The 18,534-nt window shown below is 41.1% G+C and overlaps 1 protein-coding gene across 6 annotated transcripts in view; it reads left to right on the forward strand.

Moving 5' to 3' along the window:
- RUNX1 (RUNX family transcription factor 1) overlaps positions 1-18,534 on the forward strand; it is a 243,084-nt gene that overhangs the window by 121,232 nt on the left and 103,318 nt on the right. The gene's annotated exons all lie outside the window — the stretch shown is intronic.

Below are 18,534 nucleotides of genomic sequence, written 5' to 3' on the forward strand. Positions count from 1 at the left end.
ATTTTCATGACATCACCACCTACAGTGTACATAACTGTCACCCAGGGTGAGCAGGACCCAGCTCATCACCACTCTATTGTGATATGGAAACATAGCAAAACCACAAAGCTAACGGACAGGGACAGTCCACCTCCCAAAGAACACACTTTAAATATAGACATTTCTCTTCACTGTTGCACAAGATAAAAGGAAATCAACAGCCCCTGGATACCCGATTGTCTTCGCTATTCTTTCCGGGCACAGTGAGCTCCTCAGCCACCTGTCCTAACGGCCAGGGGTAAACAGTCCCAGAAGAGGGCTGTCAAGAACCTCACTGTATCATGCCAAGGAGAAAAAGTTGACCTTGTCGTGTCTGACACATGTAGAGGACTGAAGCAATGCCCATCTGCAGTTCTTTGGACCTACATATACTTCAAATCAAGGCCTTGCCAATTCCAAGCTGTGTCACCAGATACAAATTGCTTATCCTCTCTAAGCTTCATGTTCCACCTCCATATAATAGGATGATTGCAGAACCCACATTTAAGGATTGTTGTGGGGATTTAAATGGTAATACATGTCAAGTGCCTAGAATAGTGCCTGGCTTATGATAAACATTCAATCAATTGGGAGTTACATACTTATTCAGTAAATAATGATTCTGATTTTTTTTTCATCTGTTTATACCAGAAGCTTGCAAGCTGCAGGGACCTAAATTGGGCAGAAAGTACATTGATTTTCTAGTGTCCAGTGTCTCCAGATGCCACTGGTGTCATCTTACTCAGGACAATGGGACAGGGAAGAGGAACCAAGGGGCTCCTTTCCAGTCCTCCCCATCAGGGATTCCAGCAGGCAGATGGGGTAACCATAATTTTAAGCCACCTGGAGAGAGTGCCTTGCAGTGGCCCAAACTTGCCCATGCTCCCTCCTGAGTCCCTATGACCAGCCCACTGTTTCCTCTTTCTGGAATGACCCTTACCCTTCCTCTCTGTTACCTTGTTAATTCCTACTTGGAACACACCTAAAACAGAGCAGGTAACAGCTATAAAGTGATCCGCTTCTTTCCATTTGTGTGACCTTGGGTAAGTTACTTAATCTCTCTAGACCTCAATTATTTATCTGTGAGATAGGGACAATAAAGTACCCAACTCATAAGACTATTAAGAGAATTATGCAAAATAATATATACTACCTAATATTAAATAACTACCCAGGGAAGGCACATCACATGTGCTCCTCCTTTAGTTCTAGTAGAAAATCCTCCTTGATGAATCCAGGAAAGATGAAGCACCCCGCTCTCTCTTCCTTTATAATCTGCACACACCTCACTTACAACATATAGCACACCAGCCTATAACTTCTCTCTTGTAGATCTGTCCCCTCTGTTAGGGACACATAAAAAAAGGAGGAACCACACCTGGTGCATATCAGAATCCCCGAGATATGGCATAGCTCTTAGTACACTGAACGTTCATCAAATGTCTGTTGAATAAGTGAATCTACAGGGTAAAAGGTATTCAAGAAATGTTGAATAAAGTGAGCTTATCTTCCCACACATTTACAAAACTGTTTGATTGTAATTGTCACATTTTAAAATCTGCTCATGTCAATAGAGTGTTTATGTACCTCCCCATATGCAAACAAATGGACTTTTTTAATGAGTGTCGGATTCAGTTATGTGCTTGTGTATATAACTACTCTGAGTAATTGGAGCAGTGACATCATCAGGGGATTGGGGATAGAATCAAAGCCCAGATTCTTATCTCTAAGTTTGAGGTGAGAAACTTGAAAGTGTTTTAACCATCTCCCCAAGAGTTAAGACCTTCTCCAGAGAGTCATACTGAAAGATACTTTCAGGGGTTCCCAGAAAATGTAATTATGTACAGCTAAAATAAAAGGAACAAAGGGAAAATGTTCAGATAGATTATTTACTGACCATTCAGTTTGGTCTGCAGATAGGTACATTTCTTGGTGTGTTTCTAATTGAAAGTGGTCTCCTGGTAGGTGGTGCCGGGAACCTCAAGTGTTTGCTTCATCTCTTTGGCCAGAAACTGGAAAGACTCACCATCAAGTGGCGTGGCCATCATTTTCCCTCAGGGAGAAGGAAAGCCCAGGGACATGGGGAGGTTTTTAGTTGAGGATTAAGAAAACATGAAGAAACAGTTATTACAAAAGGGGGAGAGCATGGTGGCCCAATGTCACTTTGATCCTAAATCCGGTGACTATATATACATGCCACTCTGTTTGCAGACTCTTAATTTTATCCCATTGGTCAGTTTTGTATTCTTGCATCAGTGCCATAAAGCCTTAATTATTGTGACTTTTTGATAAATATTGATGTCTGATAACGAAAGCACTCTGGTTTTGTTCTTTTTCAAGATTGCCTTGTTTGTGGTTCTCCCTTTGCATTTGCATCTGAATTTTAGAATGAACTTATCAATTTCCCTAAAAATAATGCTAAGATTTTGATTGAGATTGTGTTGAATCTTACGCAATTTGGGGAATGATTGACATTTACAATATTAAATCAACTCCTCTGTTTATTTAGTTGTTCTTTAATTTTTCTTTGTAATATTTTGTAATTTTCTGTGCACATATTTTGCACATTTTTCATTAGATTTATATCTAGGAATTGAATGTTGCTAAATTTAATGGTCTCTCTTAAAATTTTTATTTTCTAATTGTTTATATCCAGCAACCATGGAAAATTTATTTCTTAATTTTAATCCTTTATCTGCAGATTATTTTGGATTTATTATGTACACAATCATTTAATTTGCAATGTCCATTTACTTATTCTTTTCCAAAACCTTTTAACTTTTATTTCCTTTATCGCGATACTGCACAAGCTAGGATACGCTGCAATGTTGAATAGTAGTGGTGATATCAAGATTCCCTTACCTTGTTTTAAGTCTTGGGGGCGGGGAGTGGGAGGTGTTGATATTTCATTTTTAAATACGAGGCTTGCCATAGGCTTCTATACCCTTTATAAGATTAAAGATGACTCTCTTCTATTTCTAGTTTGCAAAAACTTACCATTATGCAAGGAATTAAATTTTATAAAAGGCTTTTCCTGCATTTTGAGATGGATGGTCATGCAATTGTTCTCCTTTATTCAGTCAACGTAATGAATTAGATTAATTGCTTTCTGAATGTTAAACTTCTCTTACAGATCTGAAATAAACCATATTTTGTTTTGATGTATTTTCTGCTTTATGATTTGGTTAGTCATCGTTTTGTTTTTGAATTTTACAACTATATTTCTAAGAGAAATTTTCCCATGATTTTCCTTTCTCGTAATGTCTTCTACAAGTTTCTGAGTAAAAACTATGCAGACCTCATTAAAAAAAAAAAAAAGTGAGGTAGAGGAGGCTTTGATGTTAAACTAAATCTTTAGAAAAAATTATCTGGGCAACTCCAAAATTGGTAAAATAGTGTGAAGGCAAGATGAAGAACGTTTTTCTCATTGACAGTTGTTGTTTTGCTATGTCCACACTTTAAAAATGGAATTTGAATTTATTCATATTTCTCCATTTGAGCCTAGAATGTCAGCTCCACAGAAGAAAAGATTCTTGGATGTTTTGTTCAATGTTCAAGTCCAAGTGCCTTGAAAAGTGCCTGCCCAGAGGCACTCACGCTGTAACTGTGTGTTGAATGAGTGAAGGAATTAGTGAATGGATGCCTAAACCTACTTCACAAATTTGTTTCGGAAATATAACACTAATAGAGAATGGACACTGCCCCTTCCCAATGTGATTCCTATCTAAAATGGCTCATCTGAAATAGTCTTTTCTAAAGTTCCACAAAGCTTGTTTCAGGCAAAAACCTGAATCTAATAATACTCAATTATCAACATCAGTTTCCAAAATGCCTGCCACTTCCTGGATCTAATTTTGTTTCAGTTCTATAAGGAGACCACCCATTTGAAGAAGGAAGTATTTTTATCTCCATGCTAATTTGGTAACTCATTTTTCCCCCGGAAGAGTAAGGCTACACTGGTTGCAGCCCCATGTGAAGTAGAGAGCAAGCCACTAGGGAGGGACTGGAAACCCTAGCTGTACTGCAGTTAAAAAGTGGGTCAGTGGGGCCTGGTGGAAACCATGTACTGTGATGGACTTTCCACGCAAAAGGAGCAGCAGGTCAAGAAGTCTGAAGACCTGGGAGGGCCCATTAGCTATTCTCCAACAGCAAGGCTCAGGTCTGAAATGCAGTTTCAAATGAGCACATTTTTCTTGGTTTTCATGGGTCACTAGGTCAGAGGTCCCTGTTCTCCAGGCTCATCGCTTTTCAAAGACTGTACTTGCAAATCATGCAAAGGATCATGTTTGATATCAAGAGAGGCAGATGAAAGACTGGTTAAGAGCGAGCTCTGGAGCCAAACCATCTGCTTCAAATCCCAGCCCTGCTAGCTGTGTGACCTTAACCAAGTTAATTAACAGCTCTGTGCCTCAGTTTCCCCATCTATAAAACATGGAAAATAATAATACCTACCTCACAGCATTGCTGTGAAAGTGACAGGAATTGATATGTATTGCTAATACATAATGAACTGATAGATTACAATAGTGTCTGGCATATACTATATTATGGCATATCTCAAAATTCACCCTACTGTAATTCTATATCTTATTTCTTGTGTATATTTCATGAAACTTCTTAAATGGAAGAAGGGTTTACAGTACAGACCCCAGGATTATAAAGCCCGAATAGTCCTTCTCAACAAGGAATAAAATCAAGGCCATCCATAGAGCCATAATACATTAAAAAGTAAATAATGTCACAAATGTAGATCCTTCCATTTGCCCTCTTGCAACTGACAATAACTGCTTCAGTGAGCGCAAGTGTTGATCTGCCAAAGCTGATCAGCTGGATTTTTTTTTTACTCATAGGCCAGAGGACAATTGTCATAAACCTATGTTGAGAAGTCTCCCCCAGAGGTTTTCAAGGTGAGAGGTGTCGTCATTCCCATCTCATGAGCACCCCCAAGGGAAGAACTCAGATTATTACACAGTGATTTCTCAAATCAGCCTGACCTTCACGTAGCATCATAACTTGGGTAAAAGCCAAAGACTTACAACCATCTCTTGTTCTTCTGCTATGTGTCTGGGGTCCAGTTGAGCCATCTAACAAGTTGTTCCCAAGCTCCAGTGATAATAATTGGCTTGCTTTTCATGCATGCTGAGCTCCACCTTCATGTCAGCACTCATATGAGAGTTAAACATTCCTGGCTCTCTCTCTCATTTTCTCCACGTGTCTACCCACCTTTCTATCTCCTTTGAGATATTTCTGCCAAGAAAGAGAGAACCATGAAGGGATGCCATGATTTCATTAAACTTCTCACCCAGCAGATGTGTACCTGATTTGATTTAGTATGACAAATTCTGCCCCAAATTGTCTTAGGCTAATCGAATATCCATGCATTCAGAATTTGAATGTAGAATTCTGGTGTATTATTCTGATTCTTTTAGTTCAAGTGAAAGCCACTTAGTGATTCCTAAGGTTTGTTTGCTTATATTTCCCAGTCACCCAGGCCAAAAACCTAGACATCTTTACCTGTGCCCTGGCCCCACTCTCAGCATCCAGTTCCAAAGTTCTGAGTCATCTCCTCCACCCTGTCCATCTTACCCATCTGCCTCCTTCTTCCCTTGGTTGCCCCAGCCCTTTCACCATGATGATGGCCATATCTCCTAACTGGTCTATGGATTCCCCACTCAAACTCATCCTTCTCACTGGTCCCAAAGGCTCTTCCTGAATCACAATGTGCTGAGGTTTTTCTGCAGCCTCCAAAGTCTCCATGATGCCCACTTGCCCCCGAGATATAGAGTTGAAGGGCTTCTAATATATGGGGGATAGCATGGGTTCAGGGCAGGGGCTTTGCTGTCAACAGTCCTGAATCCAGGCCCTGGCTCTGCCACTTGCTAGCTGGACGGCCTTGGGTGTTACCGACCTTCTATAAACCTGTTATTTTATTTATAGAATTAGAACAATCACAGTACCTTTTTCAAAGGGTTGTTGTGAGCATTCAGTGAGATGACACACATTAAGGGTTGATTCAGGGCTGAGCAGCCCGCTATAAATGCTCGGCAAATGCTGTCCATTACTAGGGCTGGCCAGCCTTTGCAACCTTTTACCCTGCCTGGGCCTTCTCTTCTCTATACCAGTGTGTGCTGCAGTTTCATCTTACACGTGCCATCCCGTGACATCCCCTGTACTCACATCCCTGTATGCCTCCTTGACTTTGTTCATACCATGTGTTATCTGAATCCCCTTCCCATTTTTACCTGTGCAAACCCTATACCCCTTCCAGACTCAGTGCACTCACTGTGTCCTCAGTCCTTCCCCAGCCCTTCCAGATGGAATGTGTTCCTTTACCCCATAACACCTGACATATCTCCATTATCACACTGATTGCATCCTACATCGGACTGTCAGTATTTACTGACTAATCTGCCTCCCCCATTAGACTATGCATTTGCTAAGGGTTGGAGCCATGCTTTCATCAGATTTTACTTTCCAAAAATGCCCAGGATGAGATTTTGCACACAGGAAGTGCTTACATTACATTAATTAAATAGGAATTCATGTTTTTAGAGTTTTCTTCAATAACTTTATAGGAGGTACTACGGCAGCAGAGATCATCCCCTCCAGCGCCCCAGCCCCCAGCCCTGAAACACAAACTTCTAGCAACTGAAATGTAGCTCAGCATTTAACAGGGGATTGTGTTTCTGACACACAACACCAATGGGCCACTTGAATTTCATTTCACTTGTGTCAGAAAATCAATCAGTGTCTTCAGCTAAATCTTGAGACTTTCTTCCATCTCTAGAACCATGCTAAATAATTCATGTCTCTACCTTCCCTCCAAAAAACTCTCCTATTCTTAACCTTAATACCTTTCAGAATATGCATTATTCAGTCTTCCTTGAATCTCTTGTTACTATATTTTTAAAGTTAAGAAGAGAGCCTCTATCACTGCATGAAAGATTTTCCCTTACGAAGACTAAGAATGCAAAGAGAAGACTGATATTCAACATTTCAGGTCCCTGAGAAATTTTTTAAATATTTTTATAATGTTAATTTTCATTCTCTGTGTCACCAGAATAACACAGACATAGAAAATGGAATTTGCAAGTTTTACAATTTGAATGTAATTTTGCGATGTCACCAAAACATTATTGATTTCTTGCACTATTTCCTCTACTCTGACAGCATCTTCTATTTTGCCATGAAACAACAAACATGGTATTAGAGAGCCACATGACTATTGATAAGGCCATTTTACATTTGCATGCCATGCATCTTCACAGGACTTTAAGATGCTTTTCTCTTTGAGGCTCACCACAGCAACCCTTCTGTGAAGTTAACGCAAGGACAATGAACACTGGTGTTCACGCCCATTGGGTTTGCACTAAGCAAGCAGGAAGGAATAGTAACTCCAACAATTTCCAAAGAAATGTCAAGTACCATTCTCTGCAGGACCAGACCAGTGCTGAGCTGGACTTTGTCTGGGAGGTGTTTCCTCCACTCCTTTTTCCTTTTAAAGGGTGTACTCCCTTCTTTCTGTGTGGCCTTTAATTCTTCCTTAAAACGTTCCTCCTTGTAAGTCTCAATCAGAACTTACAATGTCCTCAAATTATTAAAATGTAAAATAGCTCAATATGCTAATGTTTTAAAGTTTTAAAATACGTTTATGGTCTTTCTGCTGGTACTTTTTAACAGATAACAGTTGAAATCCTATTCATTGGGCAATTACTAGGTTGATGGTAGTCTAAGAGCTATCACATAGAATATCTCATTCAGTCCTCAAAACAATACCCTAAGGGAGAAATCATCACCTCTTCATAGTTCAGGAAAATGAGATGGAATGATCAGCCCAAAGCCAGTAATGCAGCCAAGAACCACAGCCTCAGATCACCGTAGGTCAAGTTCAAGTGGGCATGCTCTCCCATCGCCACACATCCTGGCTTCATGCTCAGATCTCTTTGTCCATGTTGGAGATTGAAGGACGTCCACTGAATCGCAGGCTTCCTGGGTTCTGAATCAATTAAGAGATAGACAAAAAGAAGTGAGTCATGTGCAGATCAAAATGCCAGCTTTACTCCTGCTTAAAGCCAGACTGCAGTGTGCTCTTAGATGGGCAGCAACAATGGGCACCCTAATTCTCTCCCCCATTTCAGGCACAGGTGAACCAGTGCTGTGCCTGCAAAACAGACCACACAAAGACACAGAGCAGAACATGTGCTTCCAGCAGGCTCTCGCGCCCAAGAGGAGGGAGAGAGGAGCGTACCAAGTTCCCTGAGCTGACACTTCCCTCTCCCATACTCTCCATCCAACCAGGCAAAAGAGAGAGGCCAGGAGGGTTCCCTCCATGGAGACCCCTCCACGTGGCGGGAAGCATCAAGATTGGGAAGAAACACTGGTCCCCTTAAATTTTACTGTGAGGAACTTTCTATTGTGGGCACAGAATCTGACTTACTGGCAGATACAGTGCATTAAGATTACGCCATGCTCATTAGAAAAGTTCATCACACGATTCCCTGCAGAGGTCAAGATGTCAGGAAGTCCCTGCTTCTAGTGCTCCACTGACCCACTGCATGACCGAGGACAAGCCACCTAACTAGTCTGTGTCTTAATGTCCCATTAGCAAAGTCTGCAGTGTTGACGGGACTCTCCCTGGGTACCATTCTCCTTCCTAGGGCATCAATGAATGGATCTTGCCAATTCACCCCGAGGAAGAGCCTGCCTGCCAGAGGGCAAGGACCACTCTTAGCACAGAGCTAGCTTTTGCCTTCACCCAACAGTCTTGAGCAAAACATCTTTTGGTGGAGCTCCTCTTGTTAGCCATTGACCGAGAGAGAACTCTCTGGGTAGAGCCTGAGCAATTTTTAATCCAGACTGTTGAACATATTGAGCAGCAGCAGATTATTTCATGCCCCTTGAATGCTCAGAGTCTGAGCAGCTATGAACACTCACAAGTATATTTTACCCAATTGACAACCCCGGAAAGGACATATGGTTTAGCTTTTTAGACAACACTACATGTAAAAAGCCTTTCCTTTTACAGAGGAATATTTTTAGAGTTTTCTAAGCTAAACTTCATGGCTGAATTGAATCCACACAGCCCTCCAGTCCAATCAAGAGCCAAAACACAACTTTGTGTCAGTGTAATACAATGTTAACTGATATGTCAGAAAATCAATTAATTACTTTTAAGAAGGAGTTAAGAGGATCCCTACAAAGCTGCCAAGTGAATTATTAAAGAATACAATGCAAAAGAGCCCTTCCCCCACCCAAAACTGAAACCCTGTCATAAGGTGGTGCAAAATATGCATTATGCCCTGAAAGTAGTTGAAAATAGTGTAAGGTGGTGCCCAGCAGAAGCTAGAGTCCATTGATGCTGCTAAATGCTGTCCCCAAAGATGAAACTGCCTGTCCTCAGTTTTCCAAAATGTGCTTCAATCTCTCCGGGCAGCAGCTACAGTAAACCCAGCCCTGTCTGCGTGACTCTTCATTTGTGCTTCGACAGTCTTGCATTAGAGTCCACATCCATCCTACAGGTTTCCTTCTTTCCCTGAGCTCTGCCCAACTCACCCCAGAAAATAGCTCATGAAAAGCCACCACTCCCTCCTCCTCCTGCCACTCTGATGCCTGGCTCTAGCAGAGAGTAGACCAGATGAACATACACAATCCTGAGTGGGAGGCCAAGGGGCCTCTTCTCACCTCCTGCTTTGGTTGGCTCAGAATGTTTAGCTTAGAGCCAGTCCCTATTTCATCCAGACATTTCCTATATCTAGAGACAATTATAAGATGAAGCTGGAGTTTTAGATATGCATCAGACATGCATTCCTAAAGGTGGAGAGAACCCCTTCCCACCCCAGCTTATCTGCAACCCAAAGACTAGGGAACCAATGGAAACAGCAGTGCACAGGTGTGAAATGAGGGGGAACAGGCTGGGACAATGGGATGTAGATGAGTCTTCCTGCTACTTTTCTTTGGTTTTGATTTAGCCAAAAGCGCTTGTCCATCTGAACGAGAACAGCCACACATTTGCCTAACCAAAGCATCAGCAGGGCTATGTGCTGGGATGGGGGTGCTGGCCAGTGGTTTTCATGTGCTGAAGCTCAGAGATGGTTGGAAAGTGGTTCCTTGGGTGGTTGACCTTTTCACCCTTCAGAGCTCTCAAAGTTCTCCAAAATACTTAAGCTATTTTTGCAATAACAAAGCAGAGGGGAAGGCTGAGAAGGTTGTTCCTGCTTCTAGACCTTCTGGGACTCAGTAATAAAAGAGCAGCTGACACCTGAAAGCATAGTTATCCCTGGACTCTCAATCAACGCCCCTCACCCAGAGTTCTGGGCCCCTGGGCTGCCTTGGGGCCCAAAGAGGCTGGAGAGAAGATGGAAGCTCCAATGCATTGTCATTTATTCATTCACTCATTCATTCATTCGTTTAAAAGGAAAAAAAAAACATATTGAGTGTCTTTTCAGTACCAAGCACTGATGCTAGGAGTTCTCCAACGGTGAACCCTCATCACGCCCTCTCCCCTCATCCTTGGGAGACTAGAAGCAGACAATAAATAAGTAAGCACAGAAATTAACTAAGACAAATGCAATGAAGAAAGTAAGTCAGTATGGGTGATACAATACAAGTGATATGGCAGGGGCAGGAATTGGAGTTACTTTAGCCATTACTTTACTAGAAGATGTTTGAGCAGCCATGGGGAAAACCTGGGGGGAGAGGTGGGGCCCGTGGCCGAGGCAGAGGGAAAGAAAGTGAAAAGATCCTGAGGTAGAAAGAGCTTGGCATATCTGAGGGAGACAACAGAGGCCAGTGTGACTGCGGCAGAATGAGCTGAGGGAGCATGTTTCTGTGTGAGGTCAGAGGATGAGTTGGGCCAGTTTACTGAGGATCAACAAATTCTATTGGGAGGCCCCAGAGAGTTTGGGCAGAAGGGAAACGTGATCTGATACACACTGGACTCTTTGGGCCATGGGCAGAAGCAGGGAGGACAGCCAGGGATGAAGCAGAAGCAGCAGGGGCAGCCTGGCCCAAACGTGGCTGTCACCTACATACTCTTGGTGAATGTCCCCATCTCTCCGTGCCTCACGTGTGTCATTAAGAATAAGATCTCTCCCACCAGGCATTTGGTCCTGGGTCCCCGCTGGAGAGAAACTAGTTGCTCTTATTGCTAATGTCACCTCCATCCCCTATGTTTTCCCCATAACTGTATTCTTGATGCTGATTTCCACCAACATGCATTCAGCAAGCATTTATTAAGCACCTACTGTTTGTCCCTGGGATCCTGTACAACCTCTAGGACATAGCCTCCCCTCAGTCCCCAAGCTGATAGCCCCTATGGTCCTGAGTCAAGGTCACAAAAGTTCTCGAGCCCTCTTCACCAGTCTCGTATTGTAACATTATGTGATACTTAACTCAAACACCAACAGAAGCATTGGCAGGCCCGACTGACGTGTGACCCACGAACAAGCCCACCCATGGCGCACGGGTGCTGGCTGGGGTGAGGACAGCACCCCACACAGAGGGCAGCATCTGGGGTCTGATGTGCCAAGAGGGCTCTGTCCAGTGCATCCTGGACAGCCGCCAGGTTGCAACCCAAGGGGAGCAGCGAGCTCAACCATGAATATGGAAAGCAGCCGGGCTGGTTTGTGGCAACCAATTTCAGAGCCCATGGATGCAAATCCTGATTTGTTTAAAACCGAAGCCATTGTTTGTTGGAACAGCTGGTGCCACTTTCCCTGAAATACTGCCACGTAGTTCCATTCACAACTAGGCCAGGTAATATTTTTTTAAAGGAGAGAGAAGGAGAAAGTGATGTGAATAGGGGAAATTTGGCGAGAAGAACCGGGAACCCTAAAGACTGGGTTTTAATCTTGCAAAGGATGTTTGGGCGCCTCCGAATTTTCTGGCAATGAAACAAGGTCATCTCTCCTTGGGAACTAGGAGCTGCTTGAGTCAGAGATGGGTGGGATTTCTCCCAAAGTGAGATCTCCTGGATGAACTGAGGGCTCACCTCCCTCTGGAGATCCCGAAGTCATCGAAAACTACATCATCTTTTTTTTTAAAGAAATGCTATGCGGTCTCTCGGGGGTGCAGTGACCCCTGTGTCTGCAAAAGTGTGTGAACCCCATGAAGAATTTGCCGCCGTGCCCAGAGAAGGGAGGGGACACTCTGCATCTATCCCTAGTGCCTCTCCTCCCTCTTCCAGTGGCAGGGTGTGTATTTGACCTGAAATCACCTACCATGCAAAGAAATTAAAAGGGAGGGATGAGATTATGCATCTGTCTATGCGGTTCAATGTATTCTGTGCATTTTCCACATTAAGGAGATACAAATATGAGCAAGCATTAATTCCTCCTGCAAGGATGGCTACTTAGTTCCAAAGATCACTGTGTCAAAATGAGGGCAAAGCAAGAGACTTATTAGGGCCCTCAGCTGACCACAAACTGCACCAGGGAGAGGACACAGATTCAGCCTGGTGTGCTGTCTACACAGCGAGCCCTGTGACTCGGATCCCCACATTGACCTCACCCGCAGCAGGGCCCTCTGCACAATCCAACACAGATTGACCCTTAGTGTTTTTGCCCTAGAATTCATGGTTTAATTTGTCCAAAAACAAAAAGCATAAAATATTTACTTTAAATTTAACATAGAGTAATTTGTTGCATAATATCCTTACAATAAACAGCGGGATTTTTACATCCCCTCCCGGCACACACATGCACACACACATACACACACACACACACACCAGCCTCAAGAAGATATATTATAGCATCAAGATAGGTTTCTCTGTTCCTCTTTCTTTACAATTATAAGATAAGCCTTTTGCATACCCTGAACCATTGGTCATATTAGATGTATATGCAAAAGAACTTCAAAGGCTGACTTTGACAAAGGGCATTTGGAGAAAGATGATAAAACATGTCTGATAAAACACAAAAGACTTTAGCAATAAAAAAACAAAACAAAACAAAACAAAACAAAAAAAACAGCCTACAAATTGGGAAAGCAGGACTCAACACGTGGTGTGAAATTGTGTTATCTCCAGCCTCAGCACTAAAAGATAGTGGCCGGGAGCAGAAGGCTTTATCTGGACTTCACAAAAGTGGAGATTGCACCGCCCCAACCACCCTGTCTGCAAAGCCCAGGAAACACCTTGCGGAGGAGTTTTTGCAACATTTGCCATCCCAGCCCTCGGTGACAGTTAAGTAGTGTTACAACATAAAATTGAGCAACGACCGACCATGCCGGATCACCCAAGTCTATGGTTACTCCATTTTTATTTTTCCCCTGGAGAGACAAATAGGATATTTAGGGTGACATTTTTTGGTTTCCCCTGTACTTTCAGTTTACCCCATTAAAGAGAGAGAAGAGGCATTCATTCCAATAAAATTTTAAACTACCTTCCAGGCTGACTTTTCAGGCAGGAGTTAATAATATTTGCTCTGCCTCTTATTGCATTACTTCGTGAGAATTTCAAAGGGTTCGCAGTATCTCTTTTTGGAAATTTATCACTCAGCCCCTGTGACTTCTTCAGGGCTGGAGTTTAATTTATGTGAATGTAATCAGGAAACCACTTTGAAAGGGAAGAAATCAATTTAGCTTTTCATGACTCATAAATTTTCTATAAGTAAAATTTCACAAGAGCCTCCTTTTTTTAAAGAAGTCCCAAAGCGGCTGTTGGAGGAGCCAGCCACAGGGTATTTGGGGGACACTAATCTGGGAGTCAGGGGTACCACGTTCTGGTGCCGATTGGCCACTGTTAAGGGATTTTGGAGAAGCCACTCATTTTTCGGAGCCTCCGTTTTCTCTTATAAAGATATTGTGCCAAGTATGCATTTCAACTCCTTTCACCTCTCAAATTAATCCGATGCTATGCCACATAGGGGTAGCCCCTAAAACAGTTTCACTGTGGCTTGATAATAATCCTTTACCTTTGATGAGTGCGATTAGCTTTTCAAAGTGCTTCAGCAGTGATAATTTAGTTTGTTCTTCTCAATAACTTTTTGAAAAGTGGCATGGGCATTGACTTGGTGAATGAGGAAGCGAGGCTTGGCAAGTTTAGAAGAGCTGCAGAGAGCCACGTAACAATTCACGTAACAAAATAAGGACAAGGGAAAAAGGAAAAAACGACATTTCAGGCCAGAAGCTTTCAGACTTTTTTTGAATACCAAATGACAAAGAGTAAGAAGTAAACGGTATGCCTTGACCCAGGAGAAAGATACAGCAATCTGAAAAAGAGCTTCAGGAAGCAGTGCTTGTCCTTATTACATGTGAAGCCCTCTAAATTCCATTTACTCTCTTCTGTGTCTTTTTCTCCCTTGTCTTTCATTGCTGTTTTTATTAACTGACAACCAAGTAATGCATCACAACTTATGGTTTGGAAATCACCAGTTAGACACTTTTCACATGGCAGTGTCCTTCTGCTTTGTTCTAAATTGGAAGCTGTGATGCCCCTCTCTGCATTCGTGATCCACAGATGAAAGCTGTGGGATTTTCCTGTCCTCGTTTCCCACTGTGCAAAGGGCCCCCCAAGGCTGTACCCCAGAGAAACATTGTCCTTACTGTCAAGCCTTTCACTAAAGGCAGCACAAGTTCTTCCTGGCTTTAAGTACACCATCACCTCCTAATAAATAATGAATACTAATGACAATATCGAGACACCTATTTGCATTGTACTCTCACTAAAGTCCGAGGAAGAACTGGACTGCTCCCTAAAAATGGCATATGGCTCTCTAAATAAAGGGCTTTAATGCATTTTATATTTAAACCATAAGGCCATGGGCTCAAACCCAAACTGAGATGGGCTTTGCTCCTTAAGTACCATTCTGGAAAAGTCAGTGAAATATTTATCCGTCTCTCTGGGTTCAGTATTTCTAAAGCAGCTCATTTCCCGGTACCACATTTCTAGAGTGGTCTATTTGCAAATCTAGCCCCCCTTCTACTGGTGAGGGCTGCTTTCAGATGCAGAAGCAGCCCTTTTGAAAAGTCTTTGTCTATGAAATTCCTTGAAAGAGAACCATGAGGAACAGCATCCTTTTTAAAAATACACGCAATTCAGAGATTGTCTGCTCTGTGCACTGGGTCAAATTCTTACTTTCACCATGCATGATGTGGTTTTGGGCATGTTGTTTAACCTCTTTAAGCCTAAGGGGGTAATAGTTCCTAACTTAATAGGATTATCAAGAGGCTCAAAGGAGATAATTCATGCAAAGCCCTTCCCACAGTGCCTGGAACACAAAGGGAGCGCAACACATGTTAGAGGCAATTTTGATGTCTCTGCTAAAATTTTCCCAGTCACCATTACTCTATTGCCATAAATAAGGCTGTCAATTTATGTTCTTTCCATCTTTCAGTTTTGGTGACTCAAACCCACAGCCTTCTCTGTTCTCATATACCTGGAGCCCTTAAAGGATCCCTAGAGGTCAAACCACCCAGTTCCCTGTCTCCAGGTAGGTAGACCCTCAAACTTGTCAAAACCCAGAAAAGTTAAAATCCAATGCATTTGTGAGTTGCTGTTTTTGCTAGCCAGACTGTGCCTGATATGAAAAATTGTTTCCTTGCCCTACTAAGCCAACAGTAAATGCATTTGTATATTAGTTTTCTTTGTTAATAGACAAGAACATTTCCTTTTAAAGATCCAAAATTAGTCTCAGAAGGGAATTTAGCTTTTTTAGCAATGCTGAGGTTTGACTTGTGAATCTCTGACACAGGTCAGAGGTGGCCCCTTCATTTTATTCACATGGCAAAGTAAACATATCTCCAGTGGAGAGAAGCTTCCTATTTCACAGGTTGCTACTGAGGAGTTACTTGAGGTATAGGTATGGCTTTAACATTCTAAAATCTCAAAGATCCATAAAATGAGGATGCTTTTCAATGGAAGTTTTTATTTTTTGGTTCTGGGATGGGGGAGTCTACTTGATAAGTTTCAGGTAATCCAGCAGTTTCTACATATTTATCTACACTTTTTTTTAGATCCAGATATTTCAAACTTAGTAACAATGAAAAAAAAATCCCACTTCTATTGTATCCATTCCCCACGACATGGGGACCAATGTGCTTTTGTGGCTTCCATTTAACTCCCTACTTTGTATCTGAATTTCCAAAATTTTGCTGATAAGAATTTATTAAACATTCTAGAACATTTTAAAATATAAAGAAGACAAGTAGTAGAATACTATCTTGGTTAAAGAAGCTTTTCTTCTTCTACTTTACCTTAAGACAGTATCAAATCTTCACTAAGGATATCCTTCACTATAGAATGCCTTTCGGGGAGAGTATGACTATTCAAACCTACGTTTATTATGTGCCGGAAAAAAAAAATTAAATGCAAAAGTGAACATAACGCTTACATGTGACTTAACTTCTTTCTCATTCCTAGTAACCAAGGGGTTAACTTGAAATCTTAATCTAGTTCCACTCCAGTTGGGAAGGGGAGGGGGAAAGTCATTTTAGTAATGAAATGAAAAGTGCTAGCCTGCATTTGCCTGCGGCCAAAAGAGAATTATCTTGTGAGATTGGTTAGTGAGGGGGAAAAAATCTACACTTGCACATCAGTTCATGCCATTGTTCAATTTGCCAGTGTTAAATGATGATCTCTAGGGCAGGGCCTGAGTAAAGAGGGGTTCTGTCCAGATCTTTTGCAGTGAGGTTGGCAGCTTCTGGGCACCGATTGTCTACGGTTCAACTAAACCAGGAGGCAGCTCAATTTAGCAGCTCAGCTCCCATGTCCTGGGTACAAGTTTGCCGGCAGAAAGTGGAGCCACCACTGGCATATTTGTTAAAGTTTTCTTTTTTCCTCCTTAGAAGTCTGCTTCATTATTTGATGTCATCAGCAAAAGGGATTTCTTGGTTAAACAGATATTTTATATAACGATACCTGAAATATGACTTTTTTTCCCTAAAATGTGAGATGCTCCTAAGTTGAGAATGTAATGATTACAGAACTTCTTAAATTGAAAGCTTAAAAAAAATGTTAAGGTCCACATTTATAGAAGTATTTTGCTGCACGCCCATCCTGAAAACTTACCAGAGCCCTGTATTTACCAATAATGCACTTGAAATTCTCCCCCAAATGAAATAGCTCTATATGCATTCGTTAAGGTAACTAGAGAAGTCAGGAAATTGGAAATGTGTTGTAGCCACTAAACATCAGTGCACTCACTGGGAAGACACTGAACCAGAAATCAACTTGAGTTCATTTATAGCCAAGTGGTCTTTTTGAACACTCTTGCCCTTGCTACTTTAAAAAACTACCTGCTCTGCAAAAATATGTGAAAAAGTTTTCAAGTATCATTCATGTGCTTAATTATTTTAAATAATTTTTAGATTATCTAGGTAGATTGCTCATTACACATGTAAGTATAAATCAAAAATTAGCTATCAGATAACATCTATTTCTTAAATTTTTTTTATATTTCATTAAAAATTATTTTCCCTGCTTGGTGTTTTTGAATAAATTTAAATTACAGCATTTTTCAAAGCAAGTTCAAAACAATCATACACAAAACTTTAAATCTGACTTAACCACCGTCTAATTGAGAAATAGACAATGACATTTTCAAAAGCAGGTGCTACAAAATTGTTCTAATATTTCATTGCAGCACATGGTGCATTATCTATAAAAATTGTGATTATTTCCAGAACATTGATTATATAATATTATTAATTAAATCTGCAAATATGTGACCAGTGACAATGTAAATCATAACATTTTTATGAATCTTAGAAAATGTAATTATACATTATGATAAGAATTATTACTTCTATTCCTGCTATTTTTAGCTCTTTTATTTCATAGTACAACATGCAATTTTCAAGCTTTTGTAGAGTTGCAATAATTCCATGACCCCATGAGAAAGCAGCGTAGTAACATCCTTTGTCCACTATTTAAGATAAAATTCGGTTTTCTAAATTTGAAATTAATATTAAAGTATTGACCTTCTTGACTGAATGTCTATAAAACACAAAACAGAGTGGACGTTTGGTAATTTATTATTTAATTGATCAATATAGATATCTCAACAATTCATTCAGAGGTAACTTCCTACTCTTTACTCTTGAGTATCAAAAACAGATGGGCTGTTTGGAAGCCAAAATTTATCTTAAGCTTCTATTTCCCTTTCTAAGGATTTCTGCTATATTTGTGGGAACTTTCCCATCAATCTACAGTCTGTATGGAATCATAGACAGGAAAATTTTTGTTTCAACCAACAAAGTGCTAGTTTGGAGTACTAACAGATGTAATAATAATAATGAAGACCTTTATAAATGTTTGTTCCAATGGAATTAGACTATTCTGTACATCCATATTATTTTGTAAATTGCTATTCTGTAATACAATACATAGCGAAATCCCATTAATTGGAGAAAGACATGGTAACAAGGCTGAATTTTAGTAAGTGATCACTAACTTTTACTGAGTAACTATGTGCTGTCTGATCTCAATACTTTATCTAAATTATAAACCAGAATAGCAACACATTCTATTATTTTCTAGAAGATACAGAATCTCAAAGTTGCTTGCATGTGCGTGTG

This window comes from Choloepus didactylus, chromosome 1 (assembly GCF_015220235.1).
Source record: "Choloepus didactylus isolate mChoDid1 chromosome 1, mChoDid1.pri, whole genome shotgun sequence".
Classification (NCBI taxonomy): domain Eukaryota; kingdom Metazoa; phylum Chordata; class Mammalia; order Pilosa; family Megalonychidae; genus Choloepus; species Choloepus didactylus.